The 25,166-nt window shown below is 36.7% G+C and overlaps 1 protein-coding gene across 4 annotated transcripts in view; it reads left to right on the forward strand.

Moving 5' to 3' along the window:
- The window catches only part of ESRRG (estrogen related receptor gamma), a 686,396-nt gene that overhangs the window by 196,224 nt on the left and 465,006 nt on the right, over positions 1 to 25,166 (forward strand). For all 4 annotated transcript variants that reach the window (XM_072647831.1, XM_072647828.1, XM_072647830.1 and 1 more), the window contains exon 2: positions 23,346 to 23,436. The gene's annotated coding sequence lies outside the window, so the exon portion shown is untranslated. The remainder of the gene's footprint in view (positions 1 to 23,345; positions 23,437 to 25,166) is intronic.

The following is a 25,166-nucleotide window of genomic DNA, read 5'->3' on the forward strand; positions in this document are numbered from 1 at the left end:
GTGAGGAGTTGAAATTGTTAGATTAAGTCTTGTCTTGGTTTTAAATATTCTCATTTTAAATGAGTATGAGTTAGTATAATTTTAACATTTTGGTGAGGGATTAGCTATACATGTGATTGAGTTGAACCAGGTGGTCTTCTTAATTTATGAAAACTGTTTTGTTGTCATCACATAGAGGTATGGCCAGATATACAAAAGTTAGATGAATGGTATTTTCGTAAATAGAAGAGATATAATGAGTATGACATTCTAGGATATCCTCCTGGCTTTCCACTTATGCTTTTAGACAATTGTAATCTCTAAGTGTTTTTGCTTTTCCCTTCTATGTCTTTGTATTTAGGGAATATTTTAATTTTCTCAAATGTGTAAATAAGTGATATTATTGTATTGTGAAAGTGTATTTCATATATATTCAAATGTGGGTGAACAGAACATCTCCAGCACTTCTATAGAAGGATCAATGTTTTATGTTACCACCAAAGATCACAGTCTTTCTAGAGTAAGGGAATAAGAATTTGCAAAAATATTAACTGAATTTCTGTTTGAACTTCCATTCCCAAAGCAAATTGTTTAATTTCTTTCTCAGAGCTGTTAATTCATTTTTACATTTATTTGATAAACATTTATTGAATGTTTTCTAAGTATAACATATGGTTATAGGCACTTCCTACTTGATTTTTTTTTTTATGATATCTTACTCTCCCTAGTTAGGAGAGCATATAGCACATGTTGGGTGCTTAATAAATGCATGTTGATTGATTGAATATGAAATGAAATACTAAATTTCAAAAGCATGTATAAATTTTACCAAACACATTTTCATTTGTCAAAGTTCATTATCATGGCAGAAAATGATACTTGAACAACTTTCAGAATTCAAATTTAAACCAATTACAAGTGATGAATATCTTTGTTTCTTTAGGTCATTAGTTTTGGCAGCGTGCAGTACAGCACAGTGGAATGAGTATTGGATTTGAAGTGAAAGGATCTGGGTTGAAATCCTAGTTAACACTTAACTATTCGCATGATCTTGGGCAAGTCACTCTAGGCCTCAGTTTCTTTATGTGTGAAAGGAGAAAATTGAATTAGATGACCTGTAAGATCACTTACTTTTCAAAAGGTTGGGCGAAGAAGAGGAGGAAGAATTGTTAAGGTGGACTCAACATGGGGACTCTCTATGGAGAGTTTTGTGAAGAAGGTTAAGGTTGAGAGGTTGAAGAAACACTGAAAGAGAAGGGATAGGCCGAAAGACTAGGACAAGGGTTTGAGGAAGTTATCTTTTTTTGCTATCCCCGGCACCTGGTGCAGTGAATGGCACAGGGCTTTATAAATGCATGTTAATGATAAAGAAAAGAAAGACTATAGTATAAGGGCTCAAGAGGTCAAGGGCTGGAGTTGAAAGAGAGAAACAGGAAGACAAGGTAATAAGATAGCCTTGTAAGCCAATGTAAAAGGTTAGAAAGAAAAGGGAAAAGAACTTGACTGTATTGATCAAAGTGTAAATGAGGTTCTGATGAGATAAGGAGAATGTTAATAGGCAAGTTAGGAGTAAGAAAAAAGAAGATCCCAGGATCTGTTCCATGGAAAGAAGGGAAAAATTTTCAAGATCCACACTGAGTATGTAATGGTGGTATTCCTGCCACTATACACAGAAAGATTTCATTGTCTAAACAGAAAAACCAAATCAAACCAAAAAAAAATTACCTGAAGGAGCAAAGGGGAATCCTGACTTGTGCCAGGAACTTGGTGGATGAAAGAATATCACAGAGAGAAGAAGGGAAAGAACCACCACTGAACATTTAGAGCTTAGAAACATTTAACTCTCCCTGAGAAAGAGGGAGCTGGATCCTTTGAAGAGAAAGTGCTGTTGCTTGGTTTTCAGGAAGTTGGGTTTCTTGAAACACAGCTTACATGAGGTGATAGAGAATGCATGCACACACATGTGTATGCATACATGTGTGTATACATGCATATTCATGTGTTATGTGAAAATATATGCATTAATATATTTGTGGGGGGATATATACGTGCATATATATATATATATATATATATATACATAGATATACCTATGTGCATATTTTAAGGGTAAAAGAAACAAGAAATAGTGATGGTTAGTGACTGCTAAGAGATATTGAAGGAACTGTGTCAAGCTGAAAATAATAGTTCTATTAATATTCTTATTAGAATACCAATTAACATTAGAATATCAATATTATAATACTAATATTCTTTTATTTTTTTCACTACATACATCTAAGTCCTGACAGAATCCACCTCATCACTTACCCCAAGACTTGTTGAATGAGATAACTGCCACTCCATTCTGGAGATATGATGTTGCTTAGTTGTGTATGATTCTTTGTGTCCTGTGGACCATATTGTCCATGGGATTTTTTTGGCAAAGATGCTGGAGTGGTTTGCCATTTCCTTTTCTACTAGTTTAAAGCAGAGATGAAGTCACAAAGCTAGTAAATGTTTAAGGCCAGATTTGAACTCAGATCTTCCTGGCTCCAGACCTGGGACTTTATCCATTCGTCAGCTAGTTGCCTCCTTCTGGAGATATAGGGACATGTAAACAACACTTCCAGAGGGGCACAGCATGAAAACACTAGATTTAGAATCGGAGGATTTGAATTTGAATTCTTCCTGTGCCACTTACTATGTCTATGGCCTTGGAAAAGATACCTAAGGACTGAGCCTCACTTTCCTTCATTTTTAAAATGAGGTTAAACTAGGTGACATTGAAGTATCCTTCTAGTTCTATATCTGTGATCCTATGTGAAACTAAAAGAATTACTAACATCTTGTGTGAGAAACTGAAGATCTTATAGGCACAGGGGTCTTTTGTCCCAGTTGTGCATAAAAAACAAGGAATCCAGAAGCAAATGGTAGATTTGGGAAATGAACAACTATTTAAGATAGATGGGTTCTGAAAATGAAATTTGGGCTTTGTGTTGTAGCTTAAAATATAGAAATACCATGCTCCTGGATGAGGATGTAATATACTGAACAATAATGTATTTCCCTGGATTTTTGCAAATGTAATAAAAATTTGTTAAACTGGAAAGGCAGGAAGGAGAAGAGCATCATGGATGTGTGCATCCATCAAGCTGGATATCATAGAAAAGGGCAACAATGTAGGGAGAAGACAAGAATGGTCCAAAGAAGGGGTTGTAGGAGCCCAATGGAATAACATTCCACAGGGCAAATAAGCCCAGAAGAGATAAAAAGCTCTCAAGGATGATATTCTGAAGACACAAAGAAAAACCATTTATGAGAAGGAAAGAGGGAGTTGTCAAGAGACCAGTGTGAATGAGGAAGAACAAGCAGGCTAGTTTGTCTGTGTTTATTGGGAAAGTGGAAGAAAAGGAGAAATATATAATAAGGCTGAAAAGGTAGTTTGAGGCCGGATTGTGAAAGGGTTTAAAAGCCAAACAGAAATGTTTATATTTTTATCATAGAGGTAATAGACAGTCCATGGAGTTTATTGAAGGACTTGAACTAAGGTGATAGATGTGTGAGTGAAGAGGAGAGATGGGATTCAGAAGGTAGAAATAGGAGTTGATTGAATATGTAAAGTGAGAGAAAGACTAACAAGTGAAAAGTTTGGGAAAATGCCAAGATTAATAACCCAGATGATTGGAAGAATGATGGTACCTTTGACAGATATAGAAAAGTTTAGGAGAAGAAATAATTTAGGGGTAAAGATAATGAATTCGTTTTAGAAATGCTAACTTTATGATGTCCCTGGGATATCCACTTGGAATTGATAATATGAGATTGAAGCTCAAAGAAGGGACTGGGGCTGGATGTGTGAATATGTGTATATATATATATGCACACATGTATACCTGGAAATCATCTGCATAGAAGAATAATGGACCCATAAGAGCTTCTGAGGTTACCAAGAAAGAGAGTGTAGAGGGGGAAGAAAAGGAGGCCCAGGACAGAACCATGGGGAAAACCCACAGTTAAGGGGGCACATTGTGGATCATGAGGCAGCTTATGACACTGAGGAGTGGTTAGTCAGATAGGAAGCAGTGCTTATGCAAGGTGCAGATGACCCAGGGTTGGAATGATAGCTAAGACACTCATTTGACAACATTAAGATTCAAAAGTTTGACAGGAAAGATCATTGGGTCAAATTGAATAAGATTAAATTCATGTGGGACTAAAGATAGACTTTAATCTAAGCTATTTTTATCCAAACCCAAATCCAAGTTTTTGATCCACTTGGTTTTTTTAAAAAAGTTGACTTCACAAGTATAAAAGCAGTACATCTGAAAAATGTCTTCATGTAAGGAGGTGAGAGTAAACCACTGTCCTCTACCCAAGCCATGTTGGGAGAATTGTGTTCCTTTCTCAGTGCCATGTTTCAGAAAAGCCATTGATAAGATGAAATTGTACAAAAGAGAGCAACAGAGATGGCAAAGGGCCTCTAGAGCATGCCATGTATTGGTGGAAAGAACTGGGCATGTTTAGCCTGAGAAAAAGAAGAAGGAGCACATCATGCTGTCTTCAAGTCTTTGCAAATATGTCAGATGGAAAAGGGATTAGAAATGTTGCTCTTCAACCCAGAATACTGAACTAGGAGCAAAATGGGTGGAAGATGCAAAGCACCACTTTAGACTGGATATAAGGGAAGACTCTTTAACCTGTTTTGAAGTTGTATCGAGTGCCTTCAAAAGTTGTGACTTCTTCACTTTAGGTCTTCAACAAAGACTGGATGCCCATTCGTTGGGGACACTGTAGAGAACTTTTTTTTTTTTTTTTTGATCTGGAATGGGTTAGTCTAGACGAGGGCTTCTTAAACTTCTTCCACTCACCACCACTTCTTAAACCCACAGTTTAAGAAGCTCTGGTCTAGATGCTCTCCCAGGACCCTTTTGAATATGATGTTCTGCATTCCTGAGGCCCCTAAATGTATGATTCTAATATTGTAATGTAGATTAAGAGATGTTGCTTTTTCCCTTAGATTAGAGAGGGAATGAAATACAGCCAAGATTATGAAAAGAAGGTATATAGACAGTGGCTCATTATTTCTGATATACTCATATACTAAGGACTCCTGGGCCTTGGAATATGCAATGCTGTTATACTCTTAGGACCTTCCTTCTGTAGTACAGCTGAACTTTCAAGTGTTATCTCTCCCAATTACAGAGTGAGTTTCATGAGAGCAGGGACTCGATTTTATATCCCCAATCCTTAGTATGTTGCTTGGCACATACATAGAAAACCCTTACTATGCCTTTTTCATCATTTATTGATTTATTCGCCATACTAGGAGAAGGGAAAAGAGGTGCCATATTGTAAGACAGCTGATAATAAAGAAATTCGCTTTTCTTTGAAATAACTTAAATGCTCTGATACTTACAAGGCCTGCCTGCCTCTTTCCAAACCTATCCTTGTTCAGTACTTGTATATGAGCTTAGGTTTGGCTGGATGGTGACAATGAGAATGTCAGTTTGGGTAATTCACCAAGAAGATAATCCAGCTGCAATTTAGTATTTTAGAGGAAGGTCAATCAGATGGTCTATTGTGATGGAGTAAAATATATATTCTTAAAAAGTTTTGAGTTGAGGGAGACCTTAGCAGAGCTGAGATTTGACCTTAGCACTTCTGATTCTAAATCCAGTGTTTTTTCCATTTCACCGCCCTCTCTCTTTTCAGAGATAGAAGGTATGAGACTTTGATGAAACTCTTGCATGTTGGCCTCTTATGGAACACTTTCGTATTTTTGTTTTAATATTTGGATAAACCAAAGCTTGAGCCTCTGCATTTTTACAGATAGTGGCCATGAAGGCATGGTGTGTATAAGAAAGAATAGGACCAGAGATGAGTATTACCTTTGGAAGAGTAGCCTCCCATTCATTATCTTATAAGGGATCTTTTGGCATTCATAGATAGAAATATGACAAGTATTGTTAGATGTGGCCAATAAAAGGAATTCACTCAACAGACCAGTAAAGCTGAGGAACATATTCAATTAAAGAATATTAAGATGGTGAGGTTTGGCAGACACAGTCCAGTATACTAGGGGGTCATGTGGGTTTATCTGCTCCTGAAACTGGTTCTTTTCCATTCTCTATCTTGTTGTAGTTGGATACTTCAGATTATGCCATGATATGGCATTTTCTTTTAGAGGGTAGATAGGTGGTGCAGTGGATAGAATGCTGGTCCTGAAGTTAGGAGGACCTGAGTTCAAATCTGGCCTCAGACACTTAAAAGCTGTGTGACCCTGGGCAAGTCACTTAACCTTGTTTGTCTCTGTTTCCTCACCTGTAAAATGAGCCGAATAAGGAAGCAGCAAACCACTCCAGTATCTTTGCTGAGAAAACCCCAAATGGGGTCACAGAGAGTCAAACATGACCGAAAAGACTCAATGACATGGCTGTTTTTTTCACTCGTGGAGCCTAGGAAGGGGACTCAAAGGCAAAATCTAGCAAGAAGACTGGTGCCATTCTACTTTCTCATCTTCCCTTGAGTTTAAATTCCTGGTAGCTGAGAATGATACCACTTTCTTCTCATTTTCCAACTGGGAGCTGAACTTGGCTGCTCCCTCCTCCTTATCAATTTGTTTTTATGGACTGGTCAGCCTGAGACCATGGAGCTACAATCATATGATAAAGCATAGGTACTTAACCTCACTACATCAGAATTAATGAAAGATAAGTATTTTAGCAGTTAGAATTGAGAAGGGAACCAGGCACGGAGAAGAGTTTGTGTGAATGTATTGAGGCATGACAGTGAAAGACAAGATCAGAGCCTCCCACTTTGACTCAGAAGTAGAATGTTTGAGGTAGTGCACTGTAAAATGAATTAGGTTGGAGTCAGATTGTGGAGGACTTTATGTACTATTTGATCCTGTAAACAATTCTTATTGTTCAGTCGTTTTCAGTTGTGTCTGATTCTTCCTGACTCCATTTGGGGTTTTCTTGACAAGATACTGGAGTGGTTTGCCATTTCCTTCTCCAGTTCATTTTTCAGATGAGGAAACTGGGGCAAACATGGTTAAGTGTTTTGCCCAGGGTCACACAGTTTGTGTCTGAGGACAGATTTGGACTCCAGAAGATGAGTTTTCCTGCCTCCAGACCTAGTGCTCTATCCACTGTGCTACCTTGTTGCCCCAGTAAACAATAGGGAGCCATTTAAGGTATTTGTATAGGAGAATGCTATAGTCAGATCTGTATGTTAGGAAGATTAAATTGATAGCTATGTGAAATCTGAGTTGGAAAAAGGAGAAATTGGAAGCAGAGAGACTGGCTATGTGAAGTAAAGAAGGCTTGAACTAGAGTTATTAGAACTAAGAGCAGAGAGACTTTTCATGTGATTAGAGGAAGAAAAAAATTAAAACCAGACTAGTACAAGATTTCCTTTCAAAGATGATTAGGCCAGAAACCAAAGCTGAACAGTCTATTAGACTCATGGTCCTTAAGAGCCAAGGCTGGACACCAGTGGAATATAGGGGAAAAGAAGATAGGGAGGATGATTTAGCAGAGGCAGCCTTCCAAGAGTAGTGTGAAGGGTCTTCAGAGGGACAAAAATAAGAGGAGGGATTGAGTGAAATCAGGTTAAGTGAAGACCCCTCAGGCATGAATTCCCTAAAACCTCCACCCTTCCTGCCAAAGCTAAAATAACTAAGTATCCCCCTTAGGCAAATAAAATGTTCCAGGATGAAGAAAACCACCAAAGTTTTGGTCATGTGATCTGGTGTACCCACTCCCCCCTTATGCCACATCAGCATTCTTTCCTTAAGTTCTGTATTTGGTAACAAAAATCCTTGTTGGTGAGCAACAGTCCTTTCCATGTTCTTTGCCTGTGGGGTAGATTCCTGCGCTTAGACTGCATGCCTGGTTTCCCATTCAATGGGAAGAGAGGCTAGTGGACTTCCGCATTAGGGTCTATATAATGCTGTACTCCACTCCTCTCAGGTGCACTCCCTTGCTGACACTGCCCATGGTCTCACGGGAAGTGCCCCTTCTCATGAGATTGTAATAAACTCCTTTTTGCCTTCTACCTTGAAAAACAAAAAAGAAAATTAAAGATTACTGTCATTCATAATAATTGATACATCATGATCAATGGTCCTGTCCCTTTTTTGACCATCCCCTTGCTACTAATGCTCCAGTAATCCAATAGATTTATGATCTCATCTATGTGGGTCTTCCTTTCCAATGATGCAAATCAGAACCCATCTATGCTAGCCCATTCTATTCTACTGTCCTCCCTCTCCTCCCTTCAATCCACAACAGGGGACCCACCCAACTTGTCAGGGCCTTCCTTACTTTCTTCTGACTTTGCCAAGAAACAAGTAGAGCATGTGAGCTCTCCATCTGTTGTCCCTTGCTATGACCCATCTTTTTTTTTCTAGTACGTTTCTCTGGTGATATCTTTCATATGACTTCACCTTTTTTTAACTCATTTATGTGTTGCAATTTGTTCATGCCTACCACATACTTCCCCTTTGTGCTTAGGATAATCCCCATTGGTACTTCTTTGGAGACTGTACTGTTCCTTGACTTAGCTATATACCATCACTGGAATAATATTGCTATTAAACAAATGGGCCTTCATTTCAGAGAGAAGTATGTGATCATTAGGAGAACCCTCCAGTTTTTAAGAGCAATCTAGACTGCTCTTTTTCTCCAGTTCAGTTATGGGGTCAGCTCAACGATGTCTTGTACTCAAGTTAACTAAAAAAAACCCTCCCTTTATTATATCTTAGCATTCATCACCAGTCTTAGCCCATTCTGAACCTCAGCACTTCTAACGTTATCCTTACAGGACAATGCCACTCTTCTGTATATACATATCTTCTCTAAGTCTTTCTTTAAAGAAGAAAAAGTCTGAATTCTTTCATGAATACCATAAATATTGACATCAGTTCTTTTAGACAGTTTTCTTTTGTGTATAATACACACATGACTTTGTTTAATAGAATTCATCAGATTTAGCTACCTATATATTAATAGAATTTTATGTTTGAGAACTTTCTTCTTTAGCTGGTTTCCCTTGTAGAATTTTATTTATTTCCATTTTTCCCCAATTACATATAAAAACAATTTTTAACATTTAAAAAAAATTTTGAGTTCCAAATTGTCTCCTTTCTTCCTTCCCTATTTTTCCTCCCTTCTCATTGAGAAGGTAAGCAGTTTGATATAGGTTATACATGTGCTGTCACACAGAACATGTTTTCATATTAGTCATGTTGTGAAAGAGAACACAGACCAAAAGAAAAAAAGTAAAGAAAAAGAAAGTTAAAAAAAGTATACTTCGATCTTCCTTCAGATTTATCGGGTTTTTTCCTCTGGAGATTGATAGCATTTTTCATCATAAGTCTTTTGGAATTATCTTGATTCATTGTGTTGCTCAAATAGCTAAGTCATTCACAGTTGATCATCTTACAATGTTGCTTTTACTGTGTACAATGTTCTCCTGATTCTACTCATTTCATTTTGCATCAGTTCATCTAAATCTTTCCAGTTTTTTCTGAGAGTATCCTGCTCATCATTTCTTATAGAATAACTGTATTTGCCCACAATCATATGCTGCAACTTGTTCAGCCATTCCCCATTTGATGGGCATCTCCTTGATTTCCAATTCTTTGCCTGCACAAAAAGAGCTGCTTTAAATATTTTTGTACAAATAAGTCATCTTCCTTTCTGTTCTTTATCTATTTGGACAAATAGCCCTACCATTTTTCTTACCTAGCAGTGATAGTGATAGCTTAAAGAATATGTATGGTTTTCTAACCCTTTGGGCATTGTTCTAAATTGCTCTATGGAAAGGTTGACAGTTTGCAACTCCATCACCTTGTAGAGTTTTAGACTGTGGGATCCTGGCCATTCCTGTAATGAACTTTCTGAAATCAGCTCTCCCCAACCTAATGTATATATCAGTCTAGTCCTGGACTAAAATTCCTCCCAAGATTCCCTTCGCTTCTACTTAAGCAATTATTTTTTTCTTGTTGAACAACATAAGTTTTTCTTGCTGGCTATGTCTGCAATAGCAGTTCCCTTCATTGCTTTTTCCATCTTTGAATAATGAAATTATTAAGTCAAGAATTTATCACTTATAGTTCAATGTATATAGAGAGAGTATAAAACTCAACATTTGTCTGGATAGTTGAAGTCTCCCATTTCTACTATATTATGTTCCTGTGTCATATTTATGGTATGTTTCCCAAACTCATCATTCATTTTCTTCTTTTGACATGATGGCATATAGTTTATTTCCAGTACAATGTGTTTCTATGTTTCCTTTCATTGATCCTAACCCAAATCCTTTTCACTATGTCATCCTATTCTAGTGTGTGGATTTTTCTTAGATAAGTATGTTATTAATACATAATGCTATTTCATTTTTTTCTTTTTCTCATTACCTTTACCAAGCTCCAAAGGTTCAGTGGTCCTTATTCTTTGTGTGCTCAGTTTCACATTCTTTCCTCCTCTACATGTTAAGCTTTTTTAGATTCTAATTATGTTTTCCTTTTGAAAACAATTCTCATTATTTCAAGGAATCCTTCATTCTCCTTGCTAACCTGGAGAGTAGACAGATATTCCTCCAGTTCTTTCAGCATTTTCTTTGGGAAAGAGACCATCCTATAGTTTGCTCCCACACAACTTTCTTGGCATTGAGTACACTCCTGACAGTTCATTGAAAATTACCCATATTCTCCATGTTTGCTGCAATTGACATCCTCATTTATTTGTCGATCATGTGATTAACTTATGGGGCCAACTGCCGTAGCACACTGTCTGTTGGCTGTTCCTGATCACAGAACCAAGGGGTTGGTCTTCAGAGGGGCTACTAAATAAGGCTTTTTCTTGTGTAACATCATTTGATCCTAATTAGATTTCTGCCAGAACTCAAATACAAACAAAAATTGCTCTTAGTTATCTACAAAGAGAAAGTCTTATATATAAACTCAACTTTTTAGCACTTTAACCCTCTGATAGAGGAACCTCAGAGATCATTCCATTCATTTTATGAAAGAAACTGAGGCTCAAGAGAATAATTTTCCCAGGGTCCCACAGGAAGTAAGTGGTACAGCCAGGATTCAAAGCCAGGTCTAATGACTCCAAACTAATAATTTTTCCACTCTGTCAAATCTTCCTTTCTCTTCTTCTCACTTGAGATTTGAGATACCTTTGATCTTTATCTTGAGATCTTTACTATCTAAAAATATTTGTCATTGAACGGAATACCAATTCAGCCTTCATTCTGTTGAGTTTGCTATGCTGGTGGAACAGCTAGGGGTAGATGTTCAGTAGGCTGCTGAGAATTCAGCTTTGGAAGTCCTGATATATGGAGGCTGATATTTTGGAGTTGTTTACAAAAGACATTTTGCTTTGCATTTAATAACCATGTATATATGCCTTTTCAATAGAAAGCTAACAGCACTTTTTATACATATATTATTGTCTCTTTGATCCTAAGTGGTTGACTCTGTTGGTATGTATGTGTGTGTGGGAGGTTGTTGGCACTAAACAGGGAATTCTACTCCTTTTGTCACTAGTCTTTACTCCTTCCTATTATTGGTGATCTTAAGCTTTGCTCTCAAAATTGGCTAAAATCCTTGAACAAGGAGAGCCTGTGAATAAACACCCACTTAAACCATCTGGTCCTATAACACATTCAAGTGATTAAGCCTCAGTTCTATGATTGCAAAATTAAATACAATGAAAAAAACCAAATGGACTCTTTAGGTAGTTTGATATAGCTATGTGGATGTATTACTTGCAGAATTTATTTTTTGATTCAGTTATGTTCCTTAGTTGTATCTGTGACATGCTCATCAGTTCCATAAAGTTAGGATAAGAATGTCTTTCTATATTATGTTAAGACCACATTGTTAGCAGTGTAAGATCATTCATTCAGTAAGTCTACTGTGATTTAGGCAACATACTAAATGCTGTATACTGTATACTCAAAAATAAAACATTTGTATTCTAAGGGAAACTAACAGGTACATAGAAAACTAAATTAAAATATATATAAAGAAATTTCTGGGGGAAAGCACTTGCATCTGGGGTGGGATCAGGATATATTTCCTGTAGGAAATAATGCTTGAGCTTTGAAGGAACTAACAATTGTAAGGGGCAGAGCAAAGGAGAGAGTGCTTTCCAGACAGGGAAACCTATTCAAAGGGATGGAGACAGGAGATGGAGTATTATGTATAGGAAATAGCAAGTGAACTGGTTTGGCTGATACACAGAGTGAATGAAGGGGAGTAATGAATAGTAAACCTGGAAAGGCAGACTGAAGCAGATGGTAAAAGGTTTCAAATGCCAAACAGAGAAGTTTGTGTTTTATGCAAGACACAGTAGAGGGGTAGCTAGGTGGAGCAGTGGATAGAGAGCCAGGCTTGGGGGCAGGAAGACCTGAATTCAGATCCAGCTTCGGAGAGTTACTAACTGTGTGACCCTGGGCAAGTCACTTAAACCCTGTTTGCCTCTGTCTTCTTATCTATAAAATGAGCTGGAGAAAGAAATGGCAAATCATTCAAGAAAACCTCAAATAGGGTCACAAAGAATGAAAATGACTAAACACATGCTTATTTTCTTGTGCAGGAAAGTGATATGGTTAGACTATTTATTAGGAATATTAGTAACTGTGGAAAATGGACTGGAGAGAGACTGGAGGCCAGGAAACCAACAAAAATCAACTTAAGTGGCTGTTGTGATAGTTCAGGGAAGAAAAGGATAAACTCTTCTTATTGTCCTGTCTTTGTTATACCTATCTTTAAAGTCCTTCTATTCTAGCATATATTAAGAAGAAGAATTCCTTCTAATGTATACTTGGAAAATTTGAGGTATCTGCAAATAATATACTTATGTTTTTCTTCCCCAGCAACACTAAGACCGTGAAGGGGGAAAATGTCAAATGTTATATGTTTAATATTTTCATTTTGCTGGATGGGACATCCTTTTTTGTAGTTAATTTCTTTGACAGCTCTTAGTGCTTATGGATTAGGTTCTTTATATAGTTCGGAAGAGGAAATGAATATAGATTGGAAGACTTCATTCAGGTGACATCACTGAAGAAGGTAGATGAGTTGCCCACTGTCTGTACTGCAGGGGTTTGGGAGAAATACATTTCCTTGTGGTTGACTGTTGGAACAAACTGGTTATATGCCAAGAACCCAAAATTGTCAAATGTGATGAAAACATGAGCTGAGGGAAGGAAAGCATCCCCTTATGCTGTGTTCCCTTTTTCCAATCTAAACCAGTTCCCACCTTTAGAAGGGGCTAAGATTGACCTGAAGAAGGAGAGGAGAAAAGATAATTCCAGAGAATTAGGGAAGTAAACGAGAAAAGAAAAAAAGGGGAAAGAAAACAAGGATGTTGTATGGGTCAGTTTGGAGCTATTTGTCTCTGCTTAGAAGTAGAAAGCTCTTCATTGCACCTTTAGGCTCCAAGAAAAATCAGGCCATTGCTTTGGAAATCTGTGAGCTTGCTTTTCCTTGCTTGATGTTTATCTCAAGGAAAGAATCTTCTAGGAGCATTTAAATGTGGATATTATTAACAGCCTCTAGGACTGAATTGTTCTCTCAACCAAAGGGCCATCAATGAAAAGTGTTCATATTAACAACAGACTGATGTCGTTTTCCTCCTGAAAAGATTGTAAAGGAAATTAACTGTTTAAAAATGCCAAATAGGACTACATATTTGAACACACAGAAGCTAGGAGAAAGAAATCTATAATATTAATTCACATATTTAACTCAACTGCAGTTTGAGGCAAAATACTGAATGTGCTAACCAGTCATTGTGTGTACTATGTGGAATGGGTACGAATTTATAATAGGATCGTAGGATCGTAGATTTAGAACTGCAAATGAACCCAGTTGTCTTTTAGTCTAGACCCCATCTTTTACAGAAAGGGAACTAAGACTGAGAAAGGCCAAAGTAAGTAACTGAACTGACCTACATGCTTGGACTCCAAATCCAGCAATTTTCCCCATCCTACTTCACTGCAAGGTCCCTGACTTGGTGTATTTGGTAATGTTTGTGATCTTAGCATAGCATTAACATAATGTATTTTGCAAATCATGTAGGAAACGTTGCATGTTTTTTACATGTATGTCTTGACAGGATATTTTTAACAGAAATCCTTGAGTACTTTGAATGAAGGAAGAATCCAAGAGAAATGTCATTTAGAAGGGCAAAAGAGTTAAACCCACCCATCTGCACCTTGATCACATGATATCCTTGGATCAGTCCAGAACTGCCCAAGGAATAAACCAAGGAGCCAGAGCCCACCTCTTGAACAATATTTTTTTCTGGAATTTGTCATAATTGGTATCCAAGAAATGAAATGAAATGAAATAAGTTGGTAACTTGTTTTACATTTAGGCTAAAACACTTCTCATGTATGTATGGAATGTAGGTGGTGGAAGAAATAATGAAAAAGGATATTAGTATGTTTCCTCTCAAACATCAAAATTGTAAATTCACACATCAAGATGATGGGGTCATGTAACTGTTAGACTGTCTCTCTGGGCTCTTTGAGTAGGCTAGAAAAAATTGTTATGGAATTGTTATTGAATGACATATTTTCATAATAAATAATTTCTGCTAACATTTTTTGGAAACTCCAGTATTTGCCTGTATATTTCTTCATGTATGTATTACTTTTAACTGTAAGAATGATGGCGGTTTATCCTTAGCCCCAACGCCTGCCAACGAAGCAGTTCTTTAAACACAGTTTTAGGGTGGGGGGTGTGTGTGTGCCTGTGTGTGTGTGTGTGTGTGTGTGTATTTTTCTTAACCCATTAGTAATATTGGTTCGTAGGAAAGCAAAGCATGATAGTTGCAAAGAAAGCTCTATTAGGCTCAGAGTTGTCAGCTGTCAAGTAAATTCTGTCGTTATCAGCCACTGCAATGAAAAATTTAGCAGCCACAATGGCTGCCCGATAGAAACATGGAGTGTAAGACAAACAGGTCCACATTGATAACTATGTTTGGAGACAAACTGTGTCAAAGAGAACTTTACAGAAAATTCTTTGATCAGTAGCTTTTTTTATAACACATGGCATAACTGGCATCACTTTCTCTTTAGTTCCCCTCACCAGTTTAAACATGGTAGGACTTAGCATTTGCTTAGCAGAGACTCTTGAGCAGTTACAATAACAAAACACCCTTCCATGAACTCTTAGCTTTAGGACATGTTGAAACTCTTGACGTTAATCAGGTTTTCACCTGAGTAGGTAGATGTAGAAAGTCCCCCAATTTTTTTTAACCCTTTGCTGCCCAATATTCAATTTTAATTTTCCATTTCTGACTTTCTTGATGTGGAACAACTGATAAAACCCTTCAACCAAATTAACTAACCCACTGAACCACAGTATGGTTTGTCTACCCTGCCTAATCTCTCTGGACTTAGAGTAGCTAGATTATCTATGTGGTGATCTAAGCATATGGTTAAGACATCTGATTTTACCATGTTCTAGTCTAGTTATTTTGATGAATATCAGTAACTTCAGAGAAGTATTTTTTAAATATAGCATCTTTTCAAATGAAATTTGAATGCAATTTGGAAATATTTGTATGTTGAATCTTTAAGGTACAAGAAAGAATATTTTGTTAGCTTTTTTATTTTTATAGGGAGAATTACTCTCTTTTCCTCAAAGGAAGCTACTAAGAATTGGTTGAAAAACTACTTTCCTAGAGTACAAGATGAGAAAAAATTGTCAAATTAAGTAGATCCTTGTTAGGGAGAACTTTTATTTCTATTCAGCAGTTTATTTAAATTAATCATATGGCATATGAGAGGCACTGTAGCTTGGTGCAGCAGTGTCAAATGGAAATGGTTGTCACTATATGGTGCATAAGGTTTCCTGTGGGGCAACATATTGACTTAGAAAACCACTTGTATTAACATTATCTATGTTTTATTGTATTTTATTTATTTTGTTAACTACTTCCCAATTACATTTTAATCTCTGGGAGAATGTTTGATATTTCATTTGAGCCTAGTGGATAGGAGTTAGACAGACCTAGGTAAATGCTGTTTCTGCCTCTTCATAATATAGTAACCTTTCTGTGCTTCAGGCCACTCTCCCAGACTTGCCTATTAAGTCATGGAGGAAAGTACAGATCTTTGATTTGTATCTTTGGTGAAAAATCACAGATGTGGTTAACAGGAACATCATTGAAGCATTGAAGGTCACTCTGATTGAATTTTTCATTTGAGGTCCAAAGAATGAGCTATCCTAGATAGAACTTCCTATTTTCCAGCCATTGTGAAAATATTTGAATGTATATAATATTAATTATGTATAATTATTATAATGTATATAATATTATTAATCATAATGATTAATTTTTATATAGTGCCTACTATGTACCAGGCATAATGTTAAGAACTTTACAAAAATTATCTCATTTGATTGATTGTACTCCCAAAAAAACTTAGTGCCAATCTATTATATTGAAATATTCCTTAATAGTGGTCTGCCAAAAGCAGTTTGAGGCCTTGGCACTCTGGTTTTGATCAGACCAACCATCAGCATTGTAATGTCCTAAGTACAAAGCCTACTAATTGAATTTCATTCACCAGAACTGAAATATTGCATCCAAGGCAGGGAACACTGTCGGCTATTTTTTATGAGGCTCCAAGTCGAAAGTCATTTTTAAAATGTGAGTGATGCAATTTCTTGTATCTTTCATTTAATATGCTACTCGGTAAACAGTGTTTCAGATTAGTGTATTTGTAATTTAAATGAAGACAATACATCAGGCTGAGTCAGAAAAGAAAGAAGAAGTTTAAGAAATGATTGATTCCTCTTTCAGTGTTATCCCCCTGCATAAAATAAATAAATAAAAAGGAGGGGGAAAGAGAGATGTGTGGTTTTCAGGGGCAAACATACACTATTTTTAAAACTAAAGCCAACCCTGGTGGCTAAATCTCTGTTTCCTTCAAGCACACTAATAAATTCTGCCTAATTCATTTTTTATTCTCTCTTGGGGTCTGCTTGCAGATTTGCCTCAACAAAGGAAGCATCATGTTACATCTTTTAAATAATTGATGGCTTTCAGTCCAAGCCAGGTTGAAGGAAATTCTGAAAATAGGTACTGATTGAGCAAATGCCCTCCTTCCTCTCTGTTCTCTCTCCGCACTCTTCACTCTCATCCCCTTTCAGCATCCTCTATGCCGACACTACCTTTTGCTGTGATATTTGCCCTCTCCATGACTGGCAGCTGCCGATGATGTCATCCAGTCTTTGGAGCAGCCAGCACTTAGCAGCTCTCATTTCATTCATTTATTTATTTATTTGAGAAAGGGGAAGCTGTTAATTATAAGCTGTCTGATGTAACTAAGAGCTCTTAATAAATCATCAGAAATGTTATGCCTTAATCACCATCAGAAGTGGTTTGTCTGGATTGTAAAAAAGTTGGGCTTGGAGCTAGCTGGTTACCTCTGTGTTATAGGGAGCTATCTCCCAGGGCTCATGTTCCTGTGGGAGCAGTTGACCTCTTGCATTGACCAATTCTAACTCTTCCTATAGGTTTTACCACAGTATAACTTAAGACAGCTACAGTAAAATCATTTTCCTCTTGAAAAGGAGTTTGGAATCTGATACCAGTCTTGATAGACCCAGTGATTTTTGATACCTAATACCTTCAGTTCTTTTTTTATATACCTATCAATCTATCTGTTAGATATTTCCCAATTACATTTAAAAATTTTTAACAATCATTTCTTAAAAAATTTTGAGTCCCTGTGCCCTAAGAGCTATAAAATTGTTCATACTGTTTGATCCAGCAATTATCACTACTAGGTCTGTATCTCAAAGAGATCATAAAAAAAGAATAAAGGACTCATACGTACAAAAATATTTATAGTAGCTCTTTTTGTGGTGGCAAAGAATTGGAAATTGAGGGGATGCCCATTAAATTGGGGAATGGCTGAACAAGTTGTGGTATATGAATGGAATGAAATATTGTTGTTCCATAAGAAATGATGAGCAGGCAGATTTCAGAAAAACCTTGAAAGACTTACATAAACTGATGCTGAGTGAAGTCAGCAGAACCAAGAGAACATTGTACACAGTAACAGCAACATTGTGGAATGACCAGCTTTGATAGACTTAGCTCTTCTCAGCAATGCAATGAGATCTAAGATACTTCCAAAAGATCCATGATGGAAAATGCTGTAAGCATCCAGAGAAGGAACCATAGAGTCTGAATACAGATTGAAGCATACTATTTTTTTCTTTCTCATGGTTTTTCTGTTTCTGATTCTTCTTTTACAACATGACTAATGTGGAAATATGTTTAATATGATTGTATGTGTATAACCTACATCAGATGGCATGTTCTCTTAAGTGGGGAAAATTTTTAGAACTCAAAATCTTATAAAAGTGAATATCAAAAAAATGAAAAATTAATTAATTAAAAATATTCTGGGGAACATGTAAAAATAAAATAAATTTTGAGTTCCAAATTCTTTCCTGCCCTCGTGCCCCTTGAGAAGGCAAGCAATATATTGATTATACATGTGAAGTCATGCAAAACATTTTTCCATATTAGGTATGTTGCAAAAGAAAATGCGTGCACATGCTCACAGAAACCCTAAGAAAACAGAGAAAATGAAAAAATATACTATAATCTTCACTCAAAGCTTATCAGTTCTCCTTCAGGAGGTAGATAGCATTTTTTACTGTGGGTCCTTTGGAACTGCCTTGGATCACTATCTTGTTCAGAGCAGCTGTCTTTCACTTAGCCATCCTTACGATGCTATTGCTGTGTGCAGTGTTCTCTGGAATACCTTCAGTTCTTTCAGGGAAGGGAGGAGAATGAAGGAGTTTCCTCTTTAATTACTTTTAGTTGCTCTCCTTCCCTTAGGAGCTGTTATAGGCTGCTTTCAAGGGTCCCTCCTGCCTAGGACTTTGTTTTCACCCTTTTTTAAGATTCCATTAGCCTGTGAGGCTGTTACTTTTCTTTGTTTCCTGAACGCTTAGCCCAGTGCCTGGCACATAGTGGTGGTGGTGGTGGTGGTGGTGGCGGCGGCGGCAGCGGCGGTGGCGGCAGCGGTGGTGGTGTTGTTCAGTTGTTTTTTTAGTTGTATCTGATACTTAGTGACCTCATTTGGGGGTTTTCTTGGCAGAAATAATGAAGTACTTTACCATTTCCTTCTCCACCTCATTTTGTAAAGGAGGAACTGAGGTAAACAGAATTAAGTGACTTGCCTAGGGTCAAAATGGTTGGAGAAGATATTTACTAGATAAATCTTCCTCCTTCCAAACCCAGATCTACTTTGTCTTCTAGCTGCCTTTGGCACGTAGTAGATGCTTAGTAAATGTTTGTTGATGACTTTTCTTTCTCCTTACCTATTCCTAGCTTTTTCCGTAGGGACTGCACTATTTGGAGAGGTTTGTTATAGTAGAGGTACTCAGTGCTGACTATTTTTCTATAAGTGTGGAGTTTAAAGGGAAGGGATAGACAGAACCATAGTTTTAAATGGATGACAGGTTCAAAGAAAGGCCTTTTTTTTAAGGGGAGGAAGATCCAAAGGGAAACTAGGACATTTTTATAGATGAGAAAAGATAAGAGGGGAGGCTTGAAGATGTACGGCATTATCTGACCAAGATTTTAAAGGAGATTGGAAGGAATAAGATCAAACATATAGTTCACTTTCCAGCCACCCACATCCTTTCTGCCCTCTCCCTTTCCTTTCAATGTACTGGTATAAATATTTATGTCCATCTTAATGTTCTTCTACCCCATTAGACTACAACCATCTTGAGGGCAAGAAGCACTGTAGCTATATATTATCTAAGTGCCTAAAAACAGGGGTGGGGAACCTACAGTCTTGAGGCCCTTTGACTGAATCCAAACTTCATAGAACAATGAAATTGTTTTAGAGGATCACAGGTTCCCCACCCCTGTGTGCTTCCTCTGAGTTTCCAATAAACCCTTCTGTGCTCACAAAACTGATCTATTCTTGGAGTGCCCCCTCTTAACCCTCTCATGATTTTTCCACTCTCTCAGTCTTGCCCAACCTCTCTTTGAAGTAGGAATCATCTTAGCTATATATTAGTTAAGTAAATAGTTGAGCACCCTAAAGCAAAAGCAAAGCAAAGCATCCTCATCTTGATAATCAAACTCAGTTACATATATCCGGTACACAGTAACTAGATCGAAAAGATGAGAAATTCCTTTCTTCCTCTCTGTATACTTTGCTATGTACTTATATCCTAAAATTCTATAGAAATGGATATTTAAAATTTTTTCCTTTCTGAATTTTTGATTCTGTGCATCTGCCTTTTGAAGTATTATATATTATACATATAGCTCTGGAGATGGGGAAAGGGGAGCCTCTCATATTCTTTACTTTTGGAACATATTTTCAATGTATTTTTTTTTGCTGTCCTTGCCTAAGCACACCCTTGGTCAGTCAGTCAACAAGCATTTATTAAGAGCCTACTACTATCTGCTAGGCAGTGAAGTCACCAAATGTTGATTTAATTTGGAGGATCTTACCAAGTCTATCCGAGTACCTCTCTTTCCCTTTATCCTCTGCAACAGATATATTGGTTCATAAGCTGCAATTATTTTTATGGTGGTCTTTTTGCCTGAGCACTGCACTATGTTATGATCAAATACCTCATAAAATGACTGCCTTTAGAATGCCTGATAAGACCAATGCCACCAATTCCTTTACTTGCCTCTCTAAGAAGAATCCAAGATTCAGTTTTCCATTTGACTGCAGCTTCTTTTTTATCTTCTGATTTTATTTATAGTAAGAATGCCACAATTTATTTAATTCCATTTCTCCAGTGCTCTGCCCACTTGGTTATTGTACAAGGATCTCACATATGGAAGTGACAAATAGTAGGAAAAAACTCCACATTGTTATAAGTGTTTAGAATTTCAGTTACATTATAGGTTAAATAGGTGTTTGTGGGATAGTGTGAGAGCTTTCTTACCATTTACAAATGATTCTATGGGAAATTGCATCTACCAGAAAATTAGCAGTAATATGTCCTTTCCCTATAATTCTTGAGAGGAATGGGGTAATTGGAAGTTGAGATATTCAGAGAAAACAGTGTAGGTGAGAGGCAGTTACATTTATGGAGACTTGGAGTCAATGGCAATGTCCAGTTCTTGTTTCTTCATCTTTCTGGTTCTCTTGAAAAAGAAGGATTGACAACAACTTATCCTTCACCTAGAGCCCCAGTGCCAGGACTTCTCAAACATTGTCTCAGATTATTCCCTTAGGACCCTCTTCCCAGGATTCATTCCACTGATATTTCTCCAAGGAACAGTAGAACCGTATCTCCCCTCCAACTTTCCTACTTCTCTCTCAGCACCAGGAGCCTGGCACATGACTTAAAGGAAGCAAGGTGTCTCAGAGAGCACTTTTCCTGGGCTCTGGTGGTAGCTTCCTTCCATCTGTACATCAGCCATTTGTATAGATCATATGGAATGTCCAAATGATGATGAGTAACAATGGTTGGGAAATGGATGTATTTTTGGAATCAGAAGGAGAAGGAGGCCAGACAATTACCATTAAAATACAATATTACCTTGAATTTATATAGGGCCTTTTCTTAGATGAGCTAAGGCAATTTATATCTTTTTAATGTTAAGTTACACAGTTCACTGTCATGCAGCAAGTGATCTCAGGTTTCATTGTCACTGGCAGCATTATATGGATGATGTTACATACAGATGAACTATTTTTAAGCAACATTTTTGATATAATATGAATAAGAAGAGATTCTCTTTGTGCAAGTTTTTCTTTTGCGCTTATAAAATCCCAAACATCTTTGTGATCAGCATGAATAAACTACCTTCCCTTATCCTTTAATATCAATTGCGATTGTATATTTTAATACCTCCTAATATTGCTTTATGTGTTTCCAACATAATGATGCTAAACATGCCTCCTATGCTACTCCAGACAGAGATGACTTTTGTGTTTCCACATGTTACAATCCTCCCTCTTTCCTATGCTCTACGATGAACTAGAAAGCTTCTCAACTTCTTGTCTGCTTGCATATTCCCTACCCTGATTCAAGACTCCTGTTAAGTCTCAGTTTTTATAGGATGGTAAGTTGTAGGGCTTTCATACCTCTCTGTGTGTAATCATTGATTTTAAAAATGCCCACTTTTTAAAAATCGCTTCTAGTAATTCTTCCATTAAAATGAATGATGCGTTATGATTTCTTGAAAACTATCTTCTCTGGTTTCCTGCTTTAGGAAAAGTGAGAGAAAGCAGGAATCGAAACCTTGATTTTATGTAATTATTGTTTTGCTATTTAACCTTCCTTCTCTCTTAAAAAAAAAAGGCAAAACAGAGGAAAAAAAGTATGGGTTTGAAGGTCTCTGCATTGGTGAATACTGTTAACAGGCCTCTCATTGAATCTTCTCATCACAACATGGAACCCTTTTTGAAGCACTCACTCTCTAAAGTACACAGTTACCACAAGTAGGCCTCAAGGGTGTGATGGAAAATGGCCTTGTGCCACTTTGCTAATTAGTTTTCCCACATGTTGTACTTCAGGAACCGTGTGTGTACTCACCAAGCTAATCTGTTAGGGGTCCATCAGCTGCTCTTTTTGGTAGCAGGCACCCCACTGCCAGGAACTGAGCACAGAGCTCCCCTTGACATCAAAGGGATCCCATTGGTACTCTGAAATGTCAAAGGATCCCATTGGTACTCCAAAATGTCCTCATTCATGACAGAAAATGTACAGCTGGCTTTGAGAAGGCAGGCTTCCTTTAGGAAGGATTTTACCTGGAACCATATTTTTAAAAATTCATTAGTTTAACTCTTACAGTGGAGTTATTTAAAATAGAGTCTTCTCATTTTTTTCTAAGCAGAAAGATTGACCTTACCTTTTCTTTTATCTTTTCAAATATTATTGAAAAAAAAGAAAGAAAAAAATGCACCTGACATTGGGAGATATGCATAAATTTGGAACCAGTGTGTTACAAGTAAGAAATCCTTCGACCCCTCTTATCAAAGAATATTTCTGAAAGTTATAAATAGGGGTTATAATGGAAAATGCTTTGAAACCTCAACAGAGTATTAGCTATAAATAAAAGAGGAGCAGAAGATTAATAAAGCACATAAAATTTAGAAGGAAGAAAATTTAGAACAATAAAGACTAGCTTATTTTGAGTATTAATATAATCCTGGGTATGGATATAGGAAAATAAAAAAATTGCTAAAGGCAAAGTCTCTATCCAAAGTCATATCTATTAATGTGTGCTTAACCCTATTGCTTTGGGAGATTTTATTAAATGTAGTGGCCAAGAAAATTGACTTTACATTTTTTTTTCCTTTTTTTTGGGTTGGATCTTTGCTCACGTCACATAAATGAATAGAGCTGGCAATTTACTGGTTCGTCAGTGAAACAGTATTAAATTATGAAGATGTAAGAAAAATTCCTATGGTCACGCTGCTGAAGTTTGAAAGGTAAGCTGCTCCTCATGTGCCATGTGACAAATATAACACTTGTCATTTTATCATTGGTAGTCATATTTATGATAATCACTTATGATAAACATGTAGCTGTTATCTACTCAGTGTCCTGCAATATAATAGCAAGCATCTTACTTAGGAAATGGACTTCTTTGGAATATAGAAATAATCTTAGTACTGACTTATTAAAAATATGGAAACTCATTTTTTTATTTTTAAAAGCTTTACTCTAATATTGAATATTCAGGCAAATAACATTTATTGAATATGGTTAAGTAGAAATCATTCAACTTCAGGTGTTAGCTTTGAATTTCCAAAAACTATTTTCAGTGGATAATCTACCTTTGTTTCTATTGGTTTTTAGGGTCCAACTGGATTTCTTTTCTTTTCTTTTTTTTCTTTTTTTTTTTTTTGAGGAACACTGGGAATGCTTTGCAATGAGAGAAAATGCTTATTCCCTAAATTGAGGGTAAGATAACCTTCATAAAATGACCTGGAAAAATCCTTATGGCCATACCCAAACTTTCCAGGGATTCTCACATTTAGGGTGATAGGATCCAAAACTGTAAGAGATCTAGGATTTACTCTAAAATGTGTATTTTACAAATGAAGAAACTGAGGCCTACAGAGATAAAATAACTTATCTCAAGGTCACTCAGGTGTGAAAAAGCAGAGATGTGATTGGAACTCAGGTCTTCGGACTCAAAATTCCCTGTTTTTTTTCTGACGCTGTCCTACCACCTCCCAAGCCACTGCTACTCTCTTTTCTTCTATCTACCCCCAGATAAAAGATATACAAGCTTCATTTTGCCACAGATTATGAATAAAATATCCCTCCACTCTCTAGGGTATTGAGTTCTTGCCTACCTTTTTTTTCATTCCTCATAATCCTATGGGATTTGTTGCCTTTTAGAAACAAAAGCATGTGGTATCTGGCTTTCCAGGTTACCATGAAAAATCCTCACCCTAACCTGAGTGTCAAGTCATTATATATGTAAAATAAGTTTACTCTGATATTATTGAGTTTATTTTTAAACTCAGCATCAAGTTACCAATGTACCTTTACAAACTTATAACAGACACCTTCAAGATTCTCCCTAAGGAAAAACTAACATGTTTTCTCAGTACCATTCATTAACTTTCTGTTTCATTTTGCAATATCAGGCTTTTGTAGTTTCAAAAAGTTAATAGCGTCTTCTGAAGTTTTGTCGTTTATGACTGAGAAAATCTGAAGTATTTTTTTCTGCCTCTTTATGTAAAACTCTCACGTTTGGACCCATATTCATGCTATTATTTGGTTTCAATGTATCATCTACAGTTCTTCTCTGTATCGGAGCTGAATCCAGATTAGGAGTATATAATTTAGAAATAAAAAAGGTTATCTATTCCAACCCTCTCATTTACCTGTGAAGAAACTGAGATATAAAAAGAAATAAAGAAAAAAGGGAAATAAAGTAATCTCATAGATATAAAGTAACAGAATTGAGATTTAAACCCAGATTCTCAGGCTCAAGAAAAACTCGTGAGCCAAAATTCAAATTTTCCAGATATACAAAGAATCTTTATTGTAGACACATCCTTTGCTCTATAAAGGGATTCAACATAGGATTCTTTCAATAATATTCTCTTATAGTTCATTTAAAGAATCATTTGATTAAAAACAAAAGAATATTCACACAACCTTTTGTGTAATTTGAGCTAATCATGTCTAAGACAGGGTTCTT

The sequence above is a fragment of the Notamacropus eugenii genome, chromosome 2 (genome assembly GCF_028372415.1).
Source record: "Notamacropus eugenii isolate mMacEug1 chromosome 2, mMacEug1.pri_v2, whole genome shotgun sequence".
NCBI classification, from domain to species: domain Eukaryota; kingdom Metazoa; phylum Chordata; class Mammalia; order Diprotodontia; family Macropodidae; genus Notamacropus; species Notamacropus eugenii.